Here is a 20,352-nt window from a genome sequence, read left to right on the forward strand (position 1 = left end):
CTGATTTGACTTGGTGGTTAGGCCCTGGTAGCCCTCGTTGGGCGGTTGAACCAGATACCTGGGGTAGTGATCACAGTCCTATCTTTATCTCTCTCACTCCTTCGCGGATACGTAAAATACGCCGTAGCGTACGAATAACATCATGGGACTCTGTACGCGCAGACAATCGCTTATCTGATTTCACCCCATCATCAACATTGTCTACTCTCTCTGCTGTTCTTGCGTCCCACACGATTACCACCACTGTAAATGAAGACAAGCCAAACCCGGACATCCACCTCCTGAATCTTTGGGCTCTGCGTCGCCAGGAAGATCAATAGGCTGCTCGTAACCCCGATGACCCATCGGCTATCCCCGCTCTTCACCGGGCTACCGCGCGTGCGAGGCGGTATGAAAAGCGTCTAGGAAGGCAACGTTGGGCTTCATGGTGTGAGCGTCTGTCCTCCAAGCAAAGTAATCGACAACTTTGGAGAGTGCTTCACGCCATGGAGCGCTTTTCTCAAGTTTCTGATTACACGGAGAGCATTCGCCTTGCGATGAATGTAGATGAGGACACATTTGCAAAACAGGCGGCCAGACTGTTTTTTCCCCACTATGATTCCACCTCGACTTCTCCACCTTGCTTACCGGTTACCGAACCCCCGATGCGATTACTTCTGACCTAACCATGGCAGAGCTGCTGGCCTCCATTGAACGCCTCAAATCTAACTCTGCTCCTGGGCACGACGGCATACCTAACTCCTTATTCTGCAACTTGGAAGGGACTGCTTTGCAGGCGCTGCTTGATGCATTCAGTGGCGTGTGGCATTCTGGTGTCATGCCGGACGAGTGGAAGCATTCTATTGTTGTTTCAGTACCGAAGTCAGGTCATCTTCCAGTATCTCCCTCGGCCCTTCGTCCAATTTCCCTGACGCCAACAATCTGCAAGCTTTACGAAAACATTCTCGCCACTCGCTTATCGTGGTGGCTGGAATCCCATGATTGTTATCCAGAATCCCAAATTGGCTTCCGCCCGCAAATAGGAACGGAGGACGGTCTTGCAACTTTGGCTGCTGACGTGCTTCACCACTCTCCGCACAGTCATCTTGTTAGAACTGTGATTGCTACAGATATAACAAAGGCATATGATAACATGCTTCACTCAGCCATTCCTGCTTCCCTACAAACTCTTGGTCTCCCTCACAGGTTTCTCCTCGCCATTCACGCCTTTCTAACAAATAGAACGTTCAGTGTGCGTGTCCATGGAAAACCCTTTGGTCACTTGGCTCAAACAGAGGAGTGGCCCAGGGCTCCTTTCTCGCCCCTACATTATTTAATGTGGCCTTCATTCCACTTGTTCGAGCATTAGAGGCCATCCCTTCTATACGCGTGCTTGCGTATGCCAATGATATAACCTTATGGTGCTGTCACCCAGATACGTCTGTCCATCAGGCGGCCCTCAAGCATGCGCTGGATGTATTGACATTTCGCCTCCCTCTTTTGGGCCTAACTCTTCTGCATACAAAATCCTGTTTCATTCGCATTGGAAATAAAGCTGGCTTACGGAAAGCTCCCACTATAAATTTTATGATAGATAATACCCCAATTCCTCAGGTACAAACCGTTCGCATTATTGGTCTTCTTCATTCCTCTGGGACTGGCACCCCGTGGCTGACAGCCATCCGTAAGAGCGCTCACGCTACTCTAGGTCTCGCTCTGGCGGCGCGCGTGCTCACACGGCCCGCCAGCTTGTTCGCTCTGTCCTCCAGCCGCGTATAATCTACCAGGCACAGTTTCAACGTCTCACCCGCAGACAGTGGGACTCCCTTGAGGCCCTCAATCGTGAGGCTATGAGTGCAATAACATCTTCCCCGCCTAACACCCATACCAGTACTTCAGGAGTATGCCCAGCTAAATATGCTCACTGAACTCGTTGACCAGCGGATGGCAAACAGAGCTCGCAAACAGTCTTTACAACTAGATCATTTAAAGACACTACCTCCATGGTCGTACTGCCAGCTCACGGACAATCGCCCCACTGCTTCCCCGCCGGTATAATCGGCACATCTGCCTGAAGGGTGCATATTATATACCGATGCATCACATACTGCAGAGCGAGGAGTATAGTCCCTCTCATCCGCATCTCAACACTCACGTGACATATACCGCGGATACGTGCACCCCTCAGGCACTGGAACTTCAAGCCATTTACAATGCCATACATTCCCTTCCACCAGTTCCTACATTCAATGCAGTTCATCTTTGCACAGACTCTCTCACTGCCCTTAAACAGCTTAAGACCATTTGACGCACATTCCAAATAACACAGTCCATACATTTGCTCTGTTCAAAGTACCCATGTCCTGTGCGCATACACTGGATTCGCGGCCATGCTCGCGATCCACATAATATTCAAGCGGATGCTATGACGCACATAAACCCATCAGGCGATCCACCACCTTCCCCTCTTCCCCCAGATCCGTTCCTGTCCCACGTTTCCGATTCGCAAGTTCTGCGCCAGCGAACACGCGCTCTCATTCCTCCGTGTTCGCACCCTCTCCCCCGTAGTCTTACTCGGCAGGAGGAGGCAACAGTGCGCCGGATCCGGGCAGGGGCGGCTCTGACCCCATCTGTTCGACATCGATGGCGGGAAAAAGATCTACCAGTGACTGACAGGTGCCCTCACCGTGACACTCCACCTGACGTCCGCGATGTGCGTCACTTGCTGTGGACGTGTCCATCAACGACTCACATTAGGCAACGGATAATCACGAAGGTGGGCCTGCGGTGGAATCGCGATAGTGATTATGAGAAATGGACAATGGACAATCGCTATACTGCCAATCTTCTCGAATACATAATCGCAACTGGACTTCACTCCTTCTTTTAACTTTATATCCCCTGCATCCCATTCCCCCTTTCTCAACTTATGCCTTGTGGCAAATGTTTCGAAAAAAAAAACAAACAAACTAGCCGAACACCTTCATTGGCCGTTTCGAGTGGGTTCAGGCCCTATCGTGTCTAATATCCGCATACTCAATTCGAAAAACACGGAGCCGAGGTGAACCGCGTCAGCTCGCTCTCAAGGCGGAGTGCCCTGTTTGCAACAATTTTATTTTCGGCTCGCTGTTCGATTCGAAGCTTTCAAGGACTAGGCGTTTCTGACGGGCTAAGCCTAATCGACGCCTTCAGGGCCCACCACGACCACGGCTGCTCCCGGGCCACAGCCGGGCGGCGCTGCCGCCACAGCGCATCCGGAAGATGTGACCTTCAAAACTTTACGTCCGGCGACCTTCACTCCGAGCCAACCACCGACTACGACCCCAAAGTCAAGCCAAGATACAAGGCGTTCCGATTATCCGCCCTTACCGGCGGGGCACGAGCAGATGGACGCTGCGCCGTACTTCGCATCCAGCCGAACCCTCACTCCGACACCACAAACGCCCCAGGTTACACCGACTACAACCCCACAGTCAAGCCAAGTTACAAGAAGTTGTGATTACCCGCTCTTACCGGCGGGGCATGAGCAGATGGACGCGGCGCCGTACTTCGCATTCAGCCTAACGCTGACTCCGACGCCACAAACGCCACAGGCTACAGGCAGCGTTGATTACCAGCTATTGCCGACGGTGCACGAGGAAATGGGTGCCGCAGCTCTGACTGTCTCTGCAAGCCCTCCTGCTCAGGTTAAGACAGCTACAGGATGCAGCATGACTTCAACGCACCGCAAGCGTCAAGTGTCCCCGCAACGCCTGCACACAGAACGGGTGAGTCGTCCTCATTTCACTGCTCTGATCAGGCCACTTAACAAAGTGCATGTCACAAACATCCCGAAACAGGCTATTACCAACGCAATAGAGCAAACTGCTTCGTCTCAATATTTTTCGGATATGGCCATTCTCCGCTTTGATTCTGCTGCTAACTGCATCCGCATAACTGTCAGGGACGCCGAGCATTTCAAGAAGCTGTGTACATTGACCCGCTTAGTCGCGCGAACGCGGGATTCTGTCCAAGCGTTCGATGTGGACACGTCCCCACTGAAGCAGCCTGTGGTTGGCAGTATGCGAGGTGTGATCAGAATTAGAGAAGGCCTCACGATGGACTATATCATGGCACATCTGCGCTGCGAGACAGCTGAAATCAGGGACATACGCATGCTCGGCAAGACAAGTTTGCTACTTCTGACCTTCGCATCAGACAGATTACCTTCTCGGCAAGTATTCGACTACGAGATTACACGAGTCCGTGAATACCGTCCACGCCCAGTCGCATGTTATAACTGTCACCGCACCGGCCATGTAGCCAAATACTGCTCGTTTCCCACCGTTTGTCGGGATTGCGGTAAGAACCCGCACCCTGAAGACCCCGGCTGCAAGCAGTTTCCTCATTGCGTAGCCTGCGGCGCTTCCATGCATATCGCTCTGAGTGCCCAGTGCCCGGCTCGAGCTTATGCAAAGCCTGTCGACAAATCGGCACCTAAGGAGTCGGATGATCCGAATACGCATAAGGTGACATCCTCACATACTGTCGCCAAACATGTATCTTATGTTGAAAAGACCTCTTCTCCAGTTTTAGTCGAGGTCATTGAGAACCTCAGAGCAGAAATATCTGAACTACGCCGCGAAAATCAGCGTCTCCGGGAGATGATAACTAAGGACAAGATAACAATGGACACCCGAACTCGTTCCCAGATTCCGCAACGCAGCCGCTCACAGAAGGGCCGCAAAAGCCGTTCGCCTACCCGCACGGCTGCAACCGGTCACAGCGTCTGATTCCGCCTATATCCACATGCTGAGACTGATCCGACAGGAACGCGCCCAAGAGACACAGAAGCTGGAAGAAACTCTGCCAAAGGAAGTTAATGTAACTCTAACTGCTGCCCTCACTTCCATGCAGAGCATCTCCAGACTGTGTTTGAGGAGTTCCAACGTACCACACTCACAGACAATAGCAAGCGCCGTAAATCTGTGTCCCTTTTATGAGTACTATGGCTCATGGGATTCAATGGAACTGCAGAAACTTCAATCAGAACGGTCGTACCCTTCGTACATTTGTGCCTCAGCGCCGTCCTCTTTTCATACTCCTTCAAGAAACGCGCGGTCCTTGTAAAATTCCAGGTTACTGCACTTACTAGACACCTACTATCCAACATAAAAAACAGCCGTGCAGAGGGACAGGCGACCGTCTTAATTCGAAACGATTGTCCTTCCACTCAGCTCTCGCTTCAGCCCCTTTGCTCTCCCACTCGTGAAATTGTTGCAGTAAAAATCTTCCCCCTGGCCAAAAACCTTTCGTTGTAGCATTGGCCTATTTCCGGCCAGGTAACGTCATGGCCGAACCCTGTACTTGGCTCCCTGACCTTGAAAACGCAACATACACTTATCCTATTCTTATTGGCGGATATTTCAACGCACATCACGTAGCCTGGAGCTCATCTCAGCCTAATCAACGTGGTAAACACCTATATGACGCCCTTGATCAAACTCTTCTTACCCTGTGCAACGAACCTAACGCACCGACCCGTATCCGTCTCCATCCCTCTCAAGCAGACACTACACTCGACCTTACATTCTCATCACCACGTCTTCTTCGGCGCTGGGAAGTCCTTTCTAAATCTTAAGGTAGTGATCACTTGCCCATCTTGCTCACTCTCAATCGTAAATGTCTTCGCGTTCGGACAACACATTCGTTTTTCAACTGGGAGAAGTTTCGTGCTAATACTACGACCCCCTTCTCGGATATTGACTCCTTCTTGTCAGTACTCCGAGATGACCGCACTCAAGCTCTCGAATATATCCCCCGTGACGATTCCACAGTTGGCATGGATGCTCACCTGGCTAACCTTCGGCGTCGCGGAGATCACCTCACGCAACGTTTTCGGACACGCGGAAAACGTCACAAAGATCTCGTGCTTCTTCGACGACAATTCAAGCTTATCCGGGCATACCAGCTTCACCTGCAAAGTTTGGCACTCTACATGCGACCGTGTTGGACAAGTACCGTGCCTATTACAACTTTGGCGCATCTTTCGTGGTCTAAATGGCAAGGCACGCGGGGCCCCACCTCTCGCCGATCTCCTTCTCAATGGCAACCCGGCTGATGTTGAAGATGAAGTTATACGCACTTTTTTCCCACACGCCAGCCTAACGCCTCCACCAGCAGTTTTCATTTTCCCAGTCAGAAACCCTGATCTAGACCTGGATCGCCCATTTCCAAAGGGAGAACTGCAAGCAGCCCTCGGAAGAGGCTGAGCTCGCGCCACACCCGGGCATAGCCGAGTCAGTTGGCAGGAGCTTCGCAATCTCGACTCGGCAGCCCAGGATGCCCTTCCCGACATCATTAATTCTTACTGGGAGACCGGAACGGTACCGGATAACCTCAAGCTTTCTCTTATTCTTCCTATCCCTAAACCTGGCAAAAATCATCGACTTCCTAGTAATTTGCGTCCAATCGCCATGACTTCACATCTTTGTAAACTCCTCGAGCGCCTGCTGCATGCCCGAATTAGTCACTACATTGAATACGTCAGTCCTGGATTTCATCCAGCTCAAGCCGGCTTCCGCCCTAACCTCGGAACGCATGACTGCCTTTGGCTTTTGCGAAGAGTTCTGAATAGAGCTCATCGTAAAGCGCTACCTGACTATCTCCTGGTTGTCGATATACACAAAGCCTTTGACAATGTTCGCCATGAGGTTATCCTGGAGGAACAAGCCAAACGCTTTCCTAGTACTCGTGCCCAAATCTGGATACGCAATGTTTTGACATATAGACCCATTTAGCTACGTGGCAAAGCTCCGGGATGTGTGCCCAAAACCTATTACTTGGATAGGGGTGCTCCGCATGGCTCCATTCTCGGACCCATATTGTTCAACTTGGCCGTGACACGCGTCGCCGGGAATCTGGAAATCAGCACAAGCGCAAGATTCGCTATATATGCCGATGATATTACTGTCTGGACCGAGGCAGCGGATTACGTAGACAAATATTCTATGGAGATTGAACTTCAGGCGATTCTTCTTTGTCTTGAAGATACACGAACCAAAATTGGCCTCGAACTTGCACCACATAAAACAGAATTGATTAGTATCGACGGAAAACATAAAACCAACCCCAGTATGCAGATCCATCTTCACATCGGAGGCAACACCACCACCTTCTCAAATGGGCAAATCCGCATTCTTAGCCTGCCCACCTCAAGCTGCAACAGTCCCCAGAAATGGGTTCATCAGCTACAACGCCTTTGGCCAGCAGTGCTACATACTATTCGTCGCCCGTCCAACCGGCACGGCGGTGCGCGGCAACATGCCTGCCGTGCGATGGCCAGAGCAGTGGCGGTCGGAAAAATCCTCTATGGCACACCCGTCCTCGAACTGTCGAAGACTGACTCCGCTAAGGTCAAATGCCTTCATCGCGCAACACTACGCACTATTACCGGTCTACCTAAGCACACTCCTATATCCGAACTTGAGCGTTTGGCCGCTCTTCCACCGCTCACTACCATCGTTACCGAGTCACAGACGCGTCATCGAATACGTCTAGAAAACACTGTCCAAGGGCGTCGCCTGCTAGCCTGGGTTGAGCAGCGTAACGACAAAACACCAGCCCTATATGCATCTCTTCCCCCTTGGGAGATGCCAGTAGTCACACGCCTCCATCACCGACCTATAAACCGCGATTTTACGGTGCGGTTCAAGTGTCCGCTCAGACATATATAGTTCGCATTTTCTTTCCTATGAGCCAATTTGCATTTTACTTGCACACTTAACGATGTCAGTGGATGGTAAAGAACTTGGTGGTCGCAATTTTTGGAGCCCTCCATTACGGCGTCTCATAGCCTGAGTCGTTTTGGGACGTTAAATCCTATAAATAAAACTAAACTAGAAGACCGTAGTTTGATTCGGGGAAAGAAAAGTGCTGTATTTGCTTCCCTTTTCGTTAGACACCCGAAGCGTACATATAAACGTTAGGCTATTTTAGTAGGCTCCGAACCTCCTCCACTAATAATGTTTATAGGTCATGCACATATTGGAAGCCTGCCGGGGTGGTGCAGTGTTTAGGGCGCTCGACTACTGCGCCCAAGGACGCGGAATCGAATGCAGGTCTCGGTGGCTGCTTAACGGTGGAGGCGAAAAGCTAGGCGCCCGTGGGCTGTGCGATGTCAGTGAACGTTAAAGAACCCCAGGTCGTCGAAATTTCTGGAGTCCTCCACTACGGCGTCCCTCATAGCCTGAGTCACTTTAGGACGTTAAACCCCAAAAGCAAACCATATTGGAAGCCAACTTAATAGCAACACAAAAAAAGATGCATTGCATCCAATATCCAATGTTTGCCCTTGATACAAGTGCCACATGACGACATAGAAATTGTGTAAACATTCGACAGATCGAATAAATTGCATTCACATAACGTTGTGCTTAGATAGCATAAATTACAGTGACGAGACTGAAAACCCATTTGCGTCACAAATCATAACACTCTAATTGAGTCTGCTGTCCACAGGTCTCGGCTCGATGCTTTGGTAACTCGATGACTGACCACTGCCACGAGGCTTGCTGGTTCGTCCCTTCTTCACATTCCGCCAGTTCAGTGTCTGCTTCATGAAGTCCACACTCTGAATGGAACCCGCAGCTGATAAAGGGCTGGCCAGAGTTGGCTTCTCCGACGGCTGCTGTGAAAAGAGCAGGGCATGGAGCAACATAAAGAGCGTAGTCCCAGCTAGGGCGAAAAGCACATCGCCACGCCCAATGTCTTGCCGCACGGACAGCACTATGGCACACACCCCTCCCAGGCGGCCCAAACCGAAGAGCCAGCAACTCGCCCCGCAACGCACACGCGTCGGCACCATTTCCAAGACGTTGGCGAATATGAGGACTTTGACCGCGAACGTAAGCGGTTTGGCTAAAAGGAAGAACAATGTCGATACGTAAGCGCATCCCAATGCGAAACTCAGGCTTATCACGCAGGAAACGCCACCAAGCGTTCCTACTGCTGCGGCCAGTACATGTTGCGGTGAGAGTTTTCTGAACGTAGCGTAGAGCAGCGCGCAACTTGCGAGGTTGGTTCCGCTTGAGGCCCACTGGAACCAAGCAGTTGTTCCTAATATTACCCTGTCCTCGACGGCCATCAATGAGTATTGTGAGAACGAAGCAGAGAACGATAAGCCGATCATCACGAACGCGCTGCGCTGTACTGCCTTTGCTCTAGTTACGTCTCCTGCTGTGAGCAGCATGCGCATTTCGGTCCTCTGAACCTCTGCCTTGAGCCTTTCTAGCATGCAGTCAGTGTTCGAAACGGGAAAGCGATTTTCTTTGGCGGCAGCGATCATGAGCATTTCGGCTCTGGCCATGTCGTTTACTGCAATGCACCAGCGGGCTGACTCGTGCACTGCGGACACCGCGTACAACGTGAGGACAGTCGGGGACAACATGAAGATCTGGAGAACTATCCAGTTCAGCCCTCTGAGCAGCCGTGCCACAGCAAGCCATACCTCGGCAATCAGCAAGCCTGCGCACATGGCGGCACACAGGTCCCTGTTTATGTTCTCGTGCGTGGATGCCTCAAAGAATAGTGTGCAGGCGAGGATGGCGACAGTTGCCACGCAGCCAGAGTTGAGAAACCCTGAAAGGACGTACATGTGGTATGATGCTGCGAAACATCCGCCCATCGTGGCCAGCTGCAGCACCGCCATCGCTGTGAGGAGCACGGGCATCCGGCCGACTCTGTCCGCCATCTGCCCGACGGCAGTCATCGCAATCAGCGAGCCGGCTATGTAGAGGCTCTCCGCCATGGCGCGCAATTCTGTGGCAGACCAAGTCCCACTGACTTACGATGGTCCTCTTGCTGTACTCCAGGTCGTAGTCCCAATCATCGCAGTCAACAATCAGCGTGTCGTTAGGGTGACCTGGGTGTTTGTAGACGCTGCATCGACTGAAGCGACCGTCCGCCTCTAGAGGGATTGCCGAGTTCCTCCAGGAGGCCGCAGGCACCTTCATTTCGCCCTGTGGCTGCTTGCACCAGTGGTCGACGTCACCAGAGATGAGACTGAAGGCGAGGGTGTGGCACTGCATTGCGCACACGGAGAATATAACGAGATTGAAGAACCAGCGCTGAAAATGACCATGGCCGAACACATCACTGCAGTCATAGCAGTCGCTCGTCACTAAGTCTACTCTACTGAGCCTGCGTCTAGACAGCAGAAGCATCTTAGACGTTAATACTGGAGGTATTTGTAGCTGCCCTAACCTGAACCACGGTCTTCTTCTTCTTCTGCCTTGATATATGGCACATACCCACGAAGGGGGATTGACTAGGGTTCAGTGTGGACTGCCAAATGTCCTACACGAACTGAATTAGTGCAATAAAGCAATTATCAACTAAACAAAAACATAAGATTTAAGATCACAAAATTGATTGAAAGAAAAAATACGAAGCAAAAATTTGGAAGTTTGTAAATGTGGAATACAATTAGCAAGGGAATCTGTCCGTAGCTGTGATGTAGTTATGTAAGTACTGACAAATTTGAGGCAACGCAAATCCTTTCGCACTCGCACCGAAGGAGAGTAGAAGCGGGACCGACAACGTAAATCCCAAGCGTGCAATTGAAGTTTCTAAATGCACTCTCCTCTGATGTGAAAATCTTCGGCAAGCGAGAAGGAAGGGATCAATATTTTCAATCTCATCGCAAGCCTCACAAAGGTTTGTGGAGCTGATCCCGCATCTACATAAATAAAGATTTAGGCGAGGAGTCCTGCATCTCGTGAGAGTCATCGTTATCTCACACTGCCGTGATTTACATGAACGAACTTTCCATGAGTATATGAGATGCTGGTATTCGGCTGTAGATAGCAAGGTTTCATTGCACGAAGCGGCTAGGTATTGATAACGCTGAAAACAGGACATTCCAAAAATGGTGATATTAGGGATGGTACATGAAACGGATGCATCAAGAGCTGATTTAGCAAGGAAATCTGCCGATTCGTTCTGGAAAATACCGCAGTGACCGGGGACCCAGATGAAGCGTAGTTCTTTCACCCACACCGGTATGAAATACTTTAGTGAGCAGCTCAAAAGAGCATCCCGTGCTGACTCCAGTGGCAGCAAAATAGAAAGACTGATAGAAAAATTATTTTTGATTGACTGCAGGGAACATTCAGTAGTGCTAGTCCAATTGCCATAAACTCTGCTAAAAATATCGGTGTGTAATCCGGGACACGCACCGAAAAACTCCAGGAAAGAGACTCTGAAAAAAATTCCAATCGCTGCTTTCAGCGCAGTCACAGACGCAACAGTGGCAATTACAGTGTGATCAGGGAACTTTTCAAGGTGATCACAAAGGAGACTGGATATTAGACCTGAAGGTAAGTGCTTCACATTAGATGGAAATATATAATCATAATGTATATCCACAAAGGACGTTGAGCAACCAATAGAACATATAGAACCGAGGTCCACACCAATGTTTGCTAAAATGTTCTGCGTGAAAACAAGCTGGGGCATGCAGACCCTTGGCCACTGGTGAGTGAGAAAGAGGGCGGGGTCTGACACAAAAATAAGTATAGCCATACCTGGAGTAGCCTCAAATGATCGCAAGAAAAATCTAACAGTTAGAAGGCGGAAACGGGAGTTAAGGTCTGAAAATACGGTCCTCCAAGTACAGCACAGTGGTAGAGACTGACTGTGGAAGCCCTAGGCAGAGGCGCAGCGCCCGTCTCTCTAAAAGCAGCAAAGGATGCAGCTTATATTTACGACATCCAGAAAAAAGAATGAAGCCAAATTCCAGAATCAGTCTCACATAGGCTTTGTACAAAAGTAGAAGAGTGTGTCGACGCATACCAAATTTCCTATTACTTATCCGTATGAGCCTACCAAGGGCAAGCTCACCTTTCTGAACATTAGACTTGATGTGAGGCCTCCAATCCATACTAGCATCATACGTAATGCCTAAATACCGCACAGATTCCACTTGAGGTATGACATCTGAGCGGTAGTTTAACGAAACATATCAGGGGGTTTTGCTTTTAAAAACTAGCACAGTACGTTTGGACACATTTAAAACCAATTTAATTTTGTCCAACCAGACCTCAAGTGCATTTAGGGGAGCCTGTAGTGAACGATAGAGGTCATGAATATCTTTTGCAGAGGCGAAGAATGCTATGTAATCTGCATATACACATACAGTGACATCAGGATGAACCGGAATATCGCACATTAATATATTAGAAACGAATGGTGAGGAGGAGGAGGAATCAACATTTATTAAGCCCGAAATAATTCGGTGGTGCATGCTTGCACCAGACGGGGTGGTTCCCTAGTTGCGGGACCCATATGTTTCCAGCAGCTCCTAGCCCCTGTCTGTCAGTGCGAGCTGGATAGATAGGGCGGGGCTGGACAACAAGGTCTCCCATCGCTCAAGGGGTTGGGGATTGGGGGTGTTGGCGGGAAGGGGAGGAGGGGGGGTTTTGAGTTGTTTGCATTCTGCCAAAACGTGCGGCAGGGTGCCCTTTTCTTTTTTACAAAAAGGACAGAGCATGTCGTGTTCCGCAGGGTACATGCGGCTCATCAATACGGGATGCGCAAGCGATCCCGCCTGCGCTCGGCGCAGGATCGTCTGTTGTTGCCTGGTGAGCTTGGGGTGCGGTTCTGGCAGTCTGCACCTTTCCTCTCGGTACATACTTGTAATTTCCCGAAAGCTGGTAACCGGATGCGGTAGCTCTTCCGGCTCGTTCTCGCCCCGGATTGACATTTCTCGGGCATGGTAGTCTGCGATGATGTTGCCTGCTACCTGCGAGTGAGCCGGGACCCACACGAGCTCTATAGCTCTTCCCGGAGGCTTGCACTTGGATAGAATGGCTCGGGCCGCGGAAGATATTACCCCTCTGCGGAAGCTTCTGTAGGCTGTCTTTGAGTCAGTGACCACGGTGTCCACGCTCGGTTGTGCGAGTGCGAGGGCCATGGCCGCTTCTTCTGCAACTGCGGCGTCTGTTGTCTTTATGGACGCGCTGACGATCAGCCTGTCTTTTGACGTAACCACCACTGCTGCACGGTCAGTGTGTTTTCGGAGCGAGGCGTCCGCGTAGAGGACCCTGGGGTTCTCTTCCAGCTTCCGGGCTATGGCTTTGGCCCGCGCGGTGCGCCTCTCGTCGTCCTTGCCCGGTGTCATGTTCCGGGGAAGGGGTTTGGTCTGAATGGCCGTCTTCCAGTCTTCCGGAAGGGCTTCCTTGAGGGGTACTGGCTCAATCTGCCATCCTATCTTGCGTAAGACGGCTCGTCCGTGTTTCGTATGACTGAGCCGGATTCTCTGATTAGAGAGGTGGGCTTCAATGAGCTCCTCCACCGTGTTGTGGGCGCCCATGTCCAGCAGTCTTTGTGTGGACGAGTATATGGGAATGCCCAGTGCTTGCTTCGTTGCCTTACGAAGCATCGTGTTTAGGGTGTCCCTATTCGCCTTCGTCAGTTGGAGATAGGGGGCGGAGTAGGTAACCCGTGACACGACGAATGCGCGTATCAGGCGCATGACATCGTCCTCTTTGAGGCCTCGGTTTCTATTAGATACCCTTCTGATCATACTGAGTATCTGTTCGGCTGTAGTTTTGATCTTTGTGACGGCGGCGTGTGCCTTCCCGTCGGCCTGAAGTAGTAGGCCGAGGATCCTAATCTGCTGTGTTGGCTTGATAGCCGTTCCGTCGATGGTGACGATCACGTTCGGCGGCAGCTCTTTCTTGGATTTTCCCGGTTGGATAATAAGCAACTCTGATTTCTGGGGAGCGCAGCTCAGTCCGCATGACTTTGCGTACTCGTGCACGGTTGTTGCCGCCTTCTGCAAGGCTTCCTCCATCCAGGCATCAGAACCGGCTCGAGCTGTCCACACCGTAATATCGTCGGCGTAGAACGCATGGTCCACGCCTTCGATTTGCTTGAGTAGACCGGGCAGGGGCAGGAGGGCCAGATTGAAGAGCAGGGGCGACAAGACCGATCCCTGTGGGGTGCCCCTATCACCCAGCTCGACAGGGTCTGACTTCTCCTCCCCTATTCTGATGGTCGCTGTTCGGTTTGACAGAAATTCTTTGATGTAGTAGAATGTCTTTCGGCCACACCTGGTCATATTCAGATTCCGCAACACGCTCGCGTGGGACACGTTATCAAACGCTCCCTTCAGGTCGAGGGCGAGTATCCCGCGCGGCGTGTGCCTCGTTGCCGGCTTGACGACCAGTTCGTGAAGTTGGATCATCACGTCTTGGGTGCTGAGATGTTGCCTGAAGCCGTACATCGTCTCCGGCATCTGATCTGTTTCTTCGAGGTACTTCTGCAGCCGGCGAAGGACCATACGCTCCATCACCTTCCCCGCGCAGGACGTGAGGGAGATGGGCCGCATGTTGTCTATCGTGAGGGCCTTGCCGGGCTTTGAAATGAAGCAGACCTCGGCGTCCTTCCATTCCTTCGGCAACCGCGAGCTCTCCCAGGCTTCGTTGATGTGCCCTAGGAGGCCGCGGGCCGCTTTACTGCTCATGTTACTGAGTAGTTTGTATGTTATGGCATCCCTGCCGGGTGCACTTTTCTTGTTACTTTGATCTATCGCTGTCCACAATTCCGTCATGGAAAACGGCCGGTCCAAGTCTTCGTTGTCGGGTCCTTCGTACCTCTCTGGCTCCGGGTACTGTCCCTTCTCTGTCTTTAGGTACTTCGCCTTCAGGTCTTCCAGGAGCCTGCGGCCGTCTCCCTTGTACATGTTCAATACTTTGGTAAGGTTGCGATTGGTCGCAGTTTTGCTACTCAGCGGGTCGATCAGATGCCTCAAGAGGCACCACGTCTTCCACGTCGAGAGCTTGCCCTGCAGGCCGTCGCAGGTCTTCAGCCAATTCTCCCTGCATAGCTTGGCCGCGTGCTCGGCGATCTGCTTGTTCAAGGCTGCTATGCGCTTGGCCAGCTTTCTGTTGTGCCGCTGACGTTTCCATCGCCGTGTTAACGAGTGCCGGGCCGCCCACATGTGGGTCAGTCTGGCGTCCACGTACGGTGTCTGCGAAGTCGTTGCGATTTCTTGGGTAAATTTTTGGAGGGTCTTCTTCTGGTCCCTCGACCATTCGGTGTAGGTCTGTTGTGTTTCAGCTCGTCCGGATTCTTCCTCAGACGCCTCTTCTTGTTCCTGGGTGAACTTTCTCATCTTGTCCCAATCCGTGATCCGCGCTGTCCCCAACACAGCCCGATATCGGGAACCTCGGATCGTGATGCCGATCACGCTGTGGTCAGAACCCAGGTCCACTTCTTCGCTTCTCCAGGAGACGTCTAGCGTTCCCGATAACCACGAAAGGTCTGGCGTAGTGTCCCTCGCGGCACTGTTGCCTCTTCTGGTAGTTACGTCAGGCTCGTTCAGGAGGGCAATCTCGTGATCCTCCATTGCTTTGGCCAATGCTTTTCCTCTTTTTGACTGGAACTTATAGCCCCATGTTGTGTGAGGGGCGTTAAAGTCGCCGAGGATCAGGAGCGGCCTGGTCCCCGCCAACCCTTTCGCCTGACTCACGATGCGGTCAAATTCGTACTGCCGTTGTGACGGCCGACAGTACGCGCTCATTACAAATAAATTGCCCGCGCTGCAAATTTCTCTTGCATGAATTTCGACCAGCGTGTGCTCGCACCCGCCCTGCGCCGTAACATGTTGAGTTGCCGCCACGTTGCTGCGAACGAGCACCGCCGTTCCGTTCTCCGTGGGGTCCGTGTAAGTGACGTACCCCGGAAGTCTTGGTTTCCCGTTCGTCTCCTGTAGAGCAATTACATCAGGCTTGTTGTCTTGCCCGTCAATGTATAACATTAGTTCCGCTTCTTTGTTGCGAATCCCACGGCAGTTCCATTGGTAAATCACGGTGGTTTCCCCCCCGGTCTTCTTGTGCTTCTTACTTGGCTTCTGCATCATCCTTTCCGGCTGTCTCGAGTCGATTGCGCCTTTTCGCGATCGCGTTTTTTATTTTTTCGGCCCGCTCCTTTTTCAGGGACGCGAAGTGGTTCCTCACCGATGTTGAGGCTACTTTTAGCGCTTGACGTTTGTGCTTCGCCGATGGCGTCTGAGGCTGACTCTCGACAGCTTTAAGTCGGTCGTCTATTTTGCTGAGCCTTTCGTTAATTTGGGAAATTGCGGCCAAAATGGCCATAAGCTCTCCTTCTCGCGGGATCTGTGTCGTTACCGTGGTCGCGGTCTCTGCGTTCGCAGTTTCCTCTCCGCTCGCGGGGCTCTCTTCGGCGTCCATCGCCTCTAGGTTATTTGCTGCACGTTGCATGGCCTCAGCCTCTCCAGCTGTCCGCCCTTGGCGGGGCGAGGGGGGGGCCCTCCGCGGCACCTTGCGCAAGCCTGCGGCGTTACTTGTCGGCGTGTTGTCTTGGGGTCCTGAATTTGCCAGGCTGCCGTTACTCGCTAGCGTTTCGATCTTATTCATAATCGCCTGTATTTGGGCGTTCTGTTCCTGGATCTGAGCGTTTTGGCGCTCTATGATCCTCCTAAGCTCTATCACTTCGCTACTGTCCTTTTGCGGATTCGCTTGTGAGTTAAGGGGTTGGGAGGGGGTGAGGGGTAGGAATTCGGTGTCGCTGGTTAGAGCGACGGGAGACCTGTTGGTCCGGCCCACCTTTTTCTCGGTGATCCCTCGGTGTCCGGTTGACTCTGGCGACTGTTGTTGACAGCCACTGTTGTTGCTGTTGCGGCCCGGCGTGTGTGACCGGCCCCGTTGTTTGGAGGCGCTGCGGTGGGGTCCGCCTGCAGGACCTCTCTTGTCTTGGTTCCTTCTCCCGATGTCTTCTTCCTCTGCTCGGCGCCGTTCCCAGCGCCTCCGGCGGACGACGTAGGGTGTCTTGAAGCGGGCTTTGCAGGCCTTGTCCGCTGTCAGGTGTTTGCCTCCGCACAGGCCACAGTTCGGGACACATTCGTGATCTTCGGCGGGGTTGGAGATTCCGCACCCTCGGCAGATCGTGTTCGAAGGATCCGGGCACACGTCCATTCTGTGGCCCACTCTTCCGCACGCATAGCATACGTCGATTTGTTTTCTATGTAACGTGTGTAACGTGCACTCCATGAGCAGGTTGCCGTATCTCACGTATTTGGGTACTTTATGCCCTTCGAAAGCAATGACGACTGATCGGGTCTTACCGATCCGGTTTGCCTGTAGCGCCGTTGGGTTATGCTTGTGCACAACATTGTCCTGAATATCCTGGGCTGTATCCTCGAGCGGGATGCTCCTTATGACGCCCTTCACCGTGCCGTGGGGGGCCGTTTCGTAGGTACTTACTTCGTGTGCCGTGCCGCGTATGTCGATCCTTCCGACTGCAGTGTATAGGTCGGCGTTCTCTCTCTTGGAGGTGCTCACCACAACGATATTCTGCTGGAGGTTGGGGCACACGACATCTTCACTTGCTTCATTGCCGGGGATCTGTGCCGCCGCCACAATTGCACGACTTAGTTCAACGCGGGTCACGTCGCTCACGTGGAGCCCGCCTCGTGGTCGTAATACGATCTTTATGTCGCCGCGCGGCAAGTCTGGCATGCGCGCGCCCTTCAACAATTTGCCCTTGTTTATACGTTTCGCCCTTGAGTGACGTGTATCGCTGCCAGTGGCAGCCATGGCCTTGGCGCCATCTTGGTTCGTTTGAAGTACGGCATTTAGGCCTAACTTGCCCATGCCTTTGTGCCTGACCCTCTCGCCGGCAGTTTTCCAGCCTTGCGATCTTGTGCACTGGTCCGGCGGAATTTCGACGCCGTCCACCTCTACTCGCATAGCTGTAGTTATCTTAGGTCAATGCTCACTTGCGTAATCACCGATGATTCGATGTTCCGCTGGCGGCCTCACCGAGGCTCGGGCTGGGCCTACCGCTCCTCCGGCCAAGGCCGGAGTCGACGTTAGGCCCAGCTGCGGGCGCTCCTCTCGGCACACAAAAGTCCTTTAAATTTGGCAAAAGCGGTCCCCTACCTCGGAATTCGAGTTCCCGGTGGTCCACACAACCTCATGCATCCGGTCGACGCACTTTCATTAAGGTGCTACTCAAAAAATCTGGCAGTTCAATGAAAAAAACACGGAGCCCAGGTGAAACGCGTCCGCTCGCTCCGCAGGAACGCCAGATCCCCCCCCGAATGGTGAGAGCACAGAGCCCTGGGGCACCCCTCTTGTCTGTGCATAGGTATCTGAGAATAATGAGCCATCAGTGCAAAAGAATTCTCGTCCTTTCAAAAATTTCCTGATCCAAGCATAAATGTAGAACGGAGGACGTGATAATGACCATTTGTTTATTTTAATGGAATGTTCAATGCTGTCATAGGCGTTAGCTATATCGAGCGTCACTAACGCTGATACCTCCTTGTTGCACATTGCAAGGTGAATCCTGCTTTATAAATCTACATGTACAGACCATATTGAGCATCCATTGCGGAAATCAATCTGGGCAGAACTCAAAGCATTAACCTCTGAAATATGCTTTGAGAGGCGGCCATGCACAATTCTTTCTATTAATTTTGCTAGATTCAAAGTCAAAGCTATCGCCCGAATGTTTTCAACATGAAATCCTTTACCAGGGTCTTTCAAGAGCAATATAATTTTTGCCACTTTCCAGACGTGCGGCAGCCATGCAGATTCTAATGATTCGTGGACCAGATCCAGGAGATACTAAGTGAATTCATTTGCTAAAATTTTGAGCACACCTACCGTAACCCCGTCCCAACCTGGAGCCGAGTTTTGCATGGAAGAAATCACAGATAGAAGTTCTGACCTTTCAACCTGAACATAGTGTGAGCAGAAAATGGGAGCGTGCAAGGAAACTCTGCACTGCTCCTGGAAACGTAATGCGTGCCCTTGTGCACTTGGTTCCAACTCATCCTTTGCCTCCTGTGGAGACAACACTATTGAACTTAATGACTGAGAAATGCGTGAGTTTCTATTTCGTTCCATGAAACGATACAAAGCCTTCCTGTGCTTAGGGTTTGACAAATAAGTATTTAAATTTTCATTGTACTCGTCCTTTGCCTACGCTATGCCTCTTTTAAATGACGCCGAACAAAATTTGTAGTTTATCCAGCTTACTGGGCTCTGGTTATAAGAAACCACGGTCTTGACTAAACATGCGGCATTCTTCTTCGCTCTTTTCTTCTTCGCAGTCAAGAGACTGGCGCGTGCCTGCAAGGATCAATTGGTCAGAAATATTAAGAACTTAAAAATCAAGTTCGAATTCTTGTCGATCTCACTACTGCCTAAAAATGCATGTACCTTCAAGTTGTGACAAAAAATGAATATACTTATGTTTATTTAAAGCGATAACCGCTTGAGGCCATTTTCCCTAGCGATTCGTCGCGCGACGACTCCATCGCGTATCGTTTCCGCTGGTATTATATATTTGCAGTATACCAGACCCTAGGTCAGAGCCTGAAACGTTAGTGCGAGCTATCTCTAACAAAAGTCAGGTGTAGGACTACTCTCCTTAATTCTACCCCCCCCCCCCCCCAAATCTGGCTCCTCGCCCGCAGCTGTGTATTCATTCTGCAGTGAACCCGAGTCACTGGATCATTTTTCCCTCTACTTTCACTGTTTCGCGTCCTTTAGTAAAGTTTTCCTTGAAATTCCTTGTAACCAAAAAGTTATATCTTTGACTATTTCAAAATTCTTTCATTTGAAGCTACTCTGCAGCTAGGCTTTACAGCGGCACGGATCGCTCCCTGCGGTTCATAAATTTGTTAATCCCTCTGAAAGAATTTCCTGCTAGGTGCGCCGATTCTGGTCTCTGCCATTTGTTTCACATTGAGTCGAAGTTATTGATTTGTTTCCTATTGTTCAGTAGGGCTTTTTGTCTATCATATTACAATATACTTTTTGATCTCGTCACGCAATATAATACCATTTCAGACGCTGTGGCCATTGTCCCTTGTGTGTATGTGCAATTATCCGAGAGCACAACAATTACCCGTGCGAATAAACGGAGCTCGGCAACAGAGTGTTTTAAGTGTTGCTCTGTTTCGGCCGTCTCGTCGTTTGGTCAAGGGGGAGTATAAATATGCTTGCGTCATGTTTTAAGGCTAAACAGCAAGCGCTGAAAAATATCTGGCGTTTTTTAAGGGACACGGTGCAGTGATGTGAAACTACACTATGCGATGCACAACTTGTAAAAAGTGAGTTTCTATCGCTCCTTTTGTTATTAATACCCAAAACCTACCCACAATAGCCTTTTGTATCCTTTATTACCCTCTCAAGTTTTACAGAACTCGACGCGCTCATATGCATGGGTCAGATGTTGCGACTCTAGGAAGAAGTAAAAAAAAAATACACGGCCCAGCAAACTGTCTGTAGCTAAGCCTCCACCATTGCCTTGTGCAGGCAGATATAAGAGATGAGGTAAAAAGAAAGATTAAGACAC

This window comes from Amblyomma maculatum, chromosome 4 (assembly GCF_055883805.1).
Source record: "Amblyomma maculatum isolate TAMU_Amacu chromosome 4, ASM5588380v1, whole genome shotgun sequence".
In the NCBI taxonomy this organism is placed as follows: Eukaryota; Metazoa; Arthropoda; class Arachnida; order Ixodida; family Ixodidae; genus Amblyomma; species Amblyomma maculatum.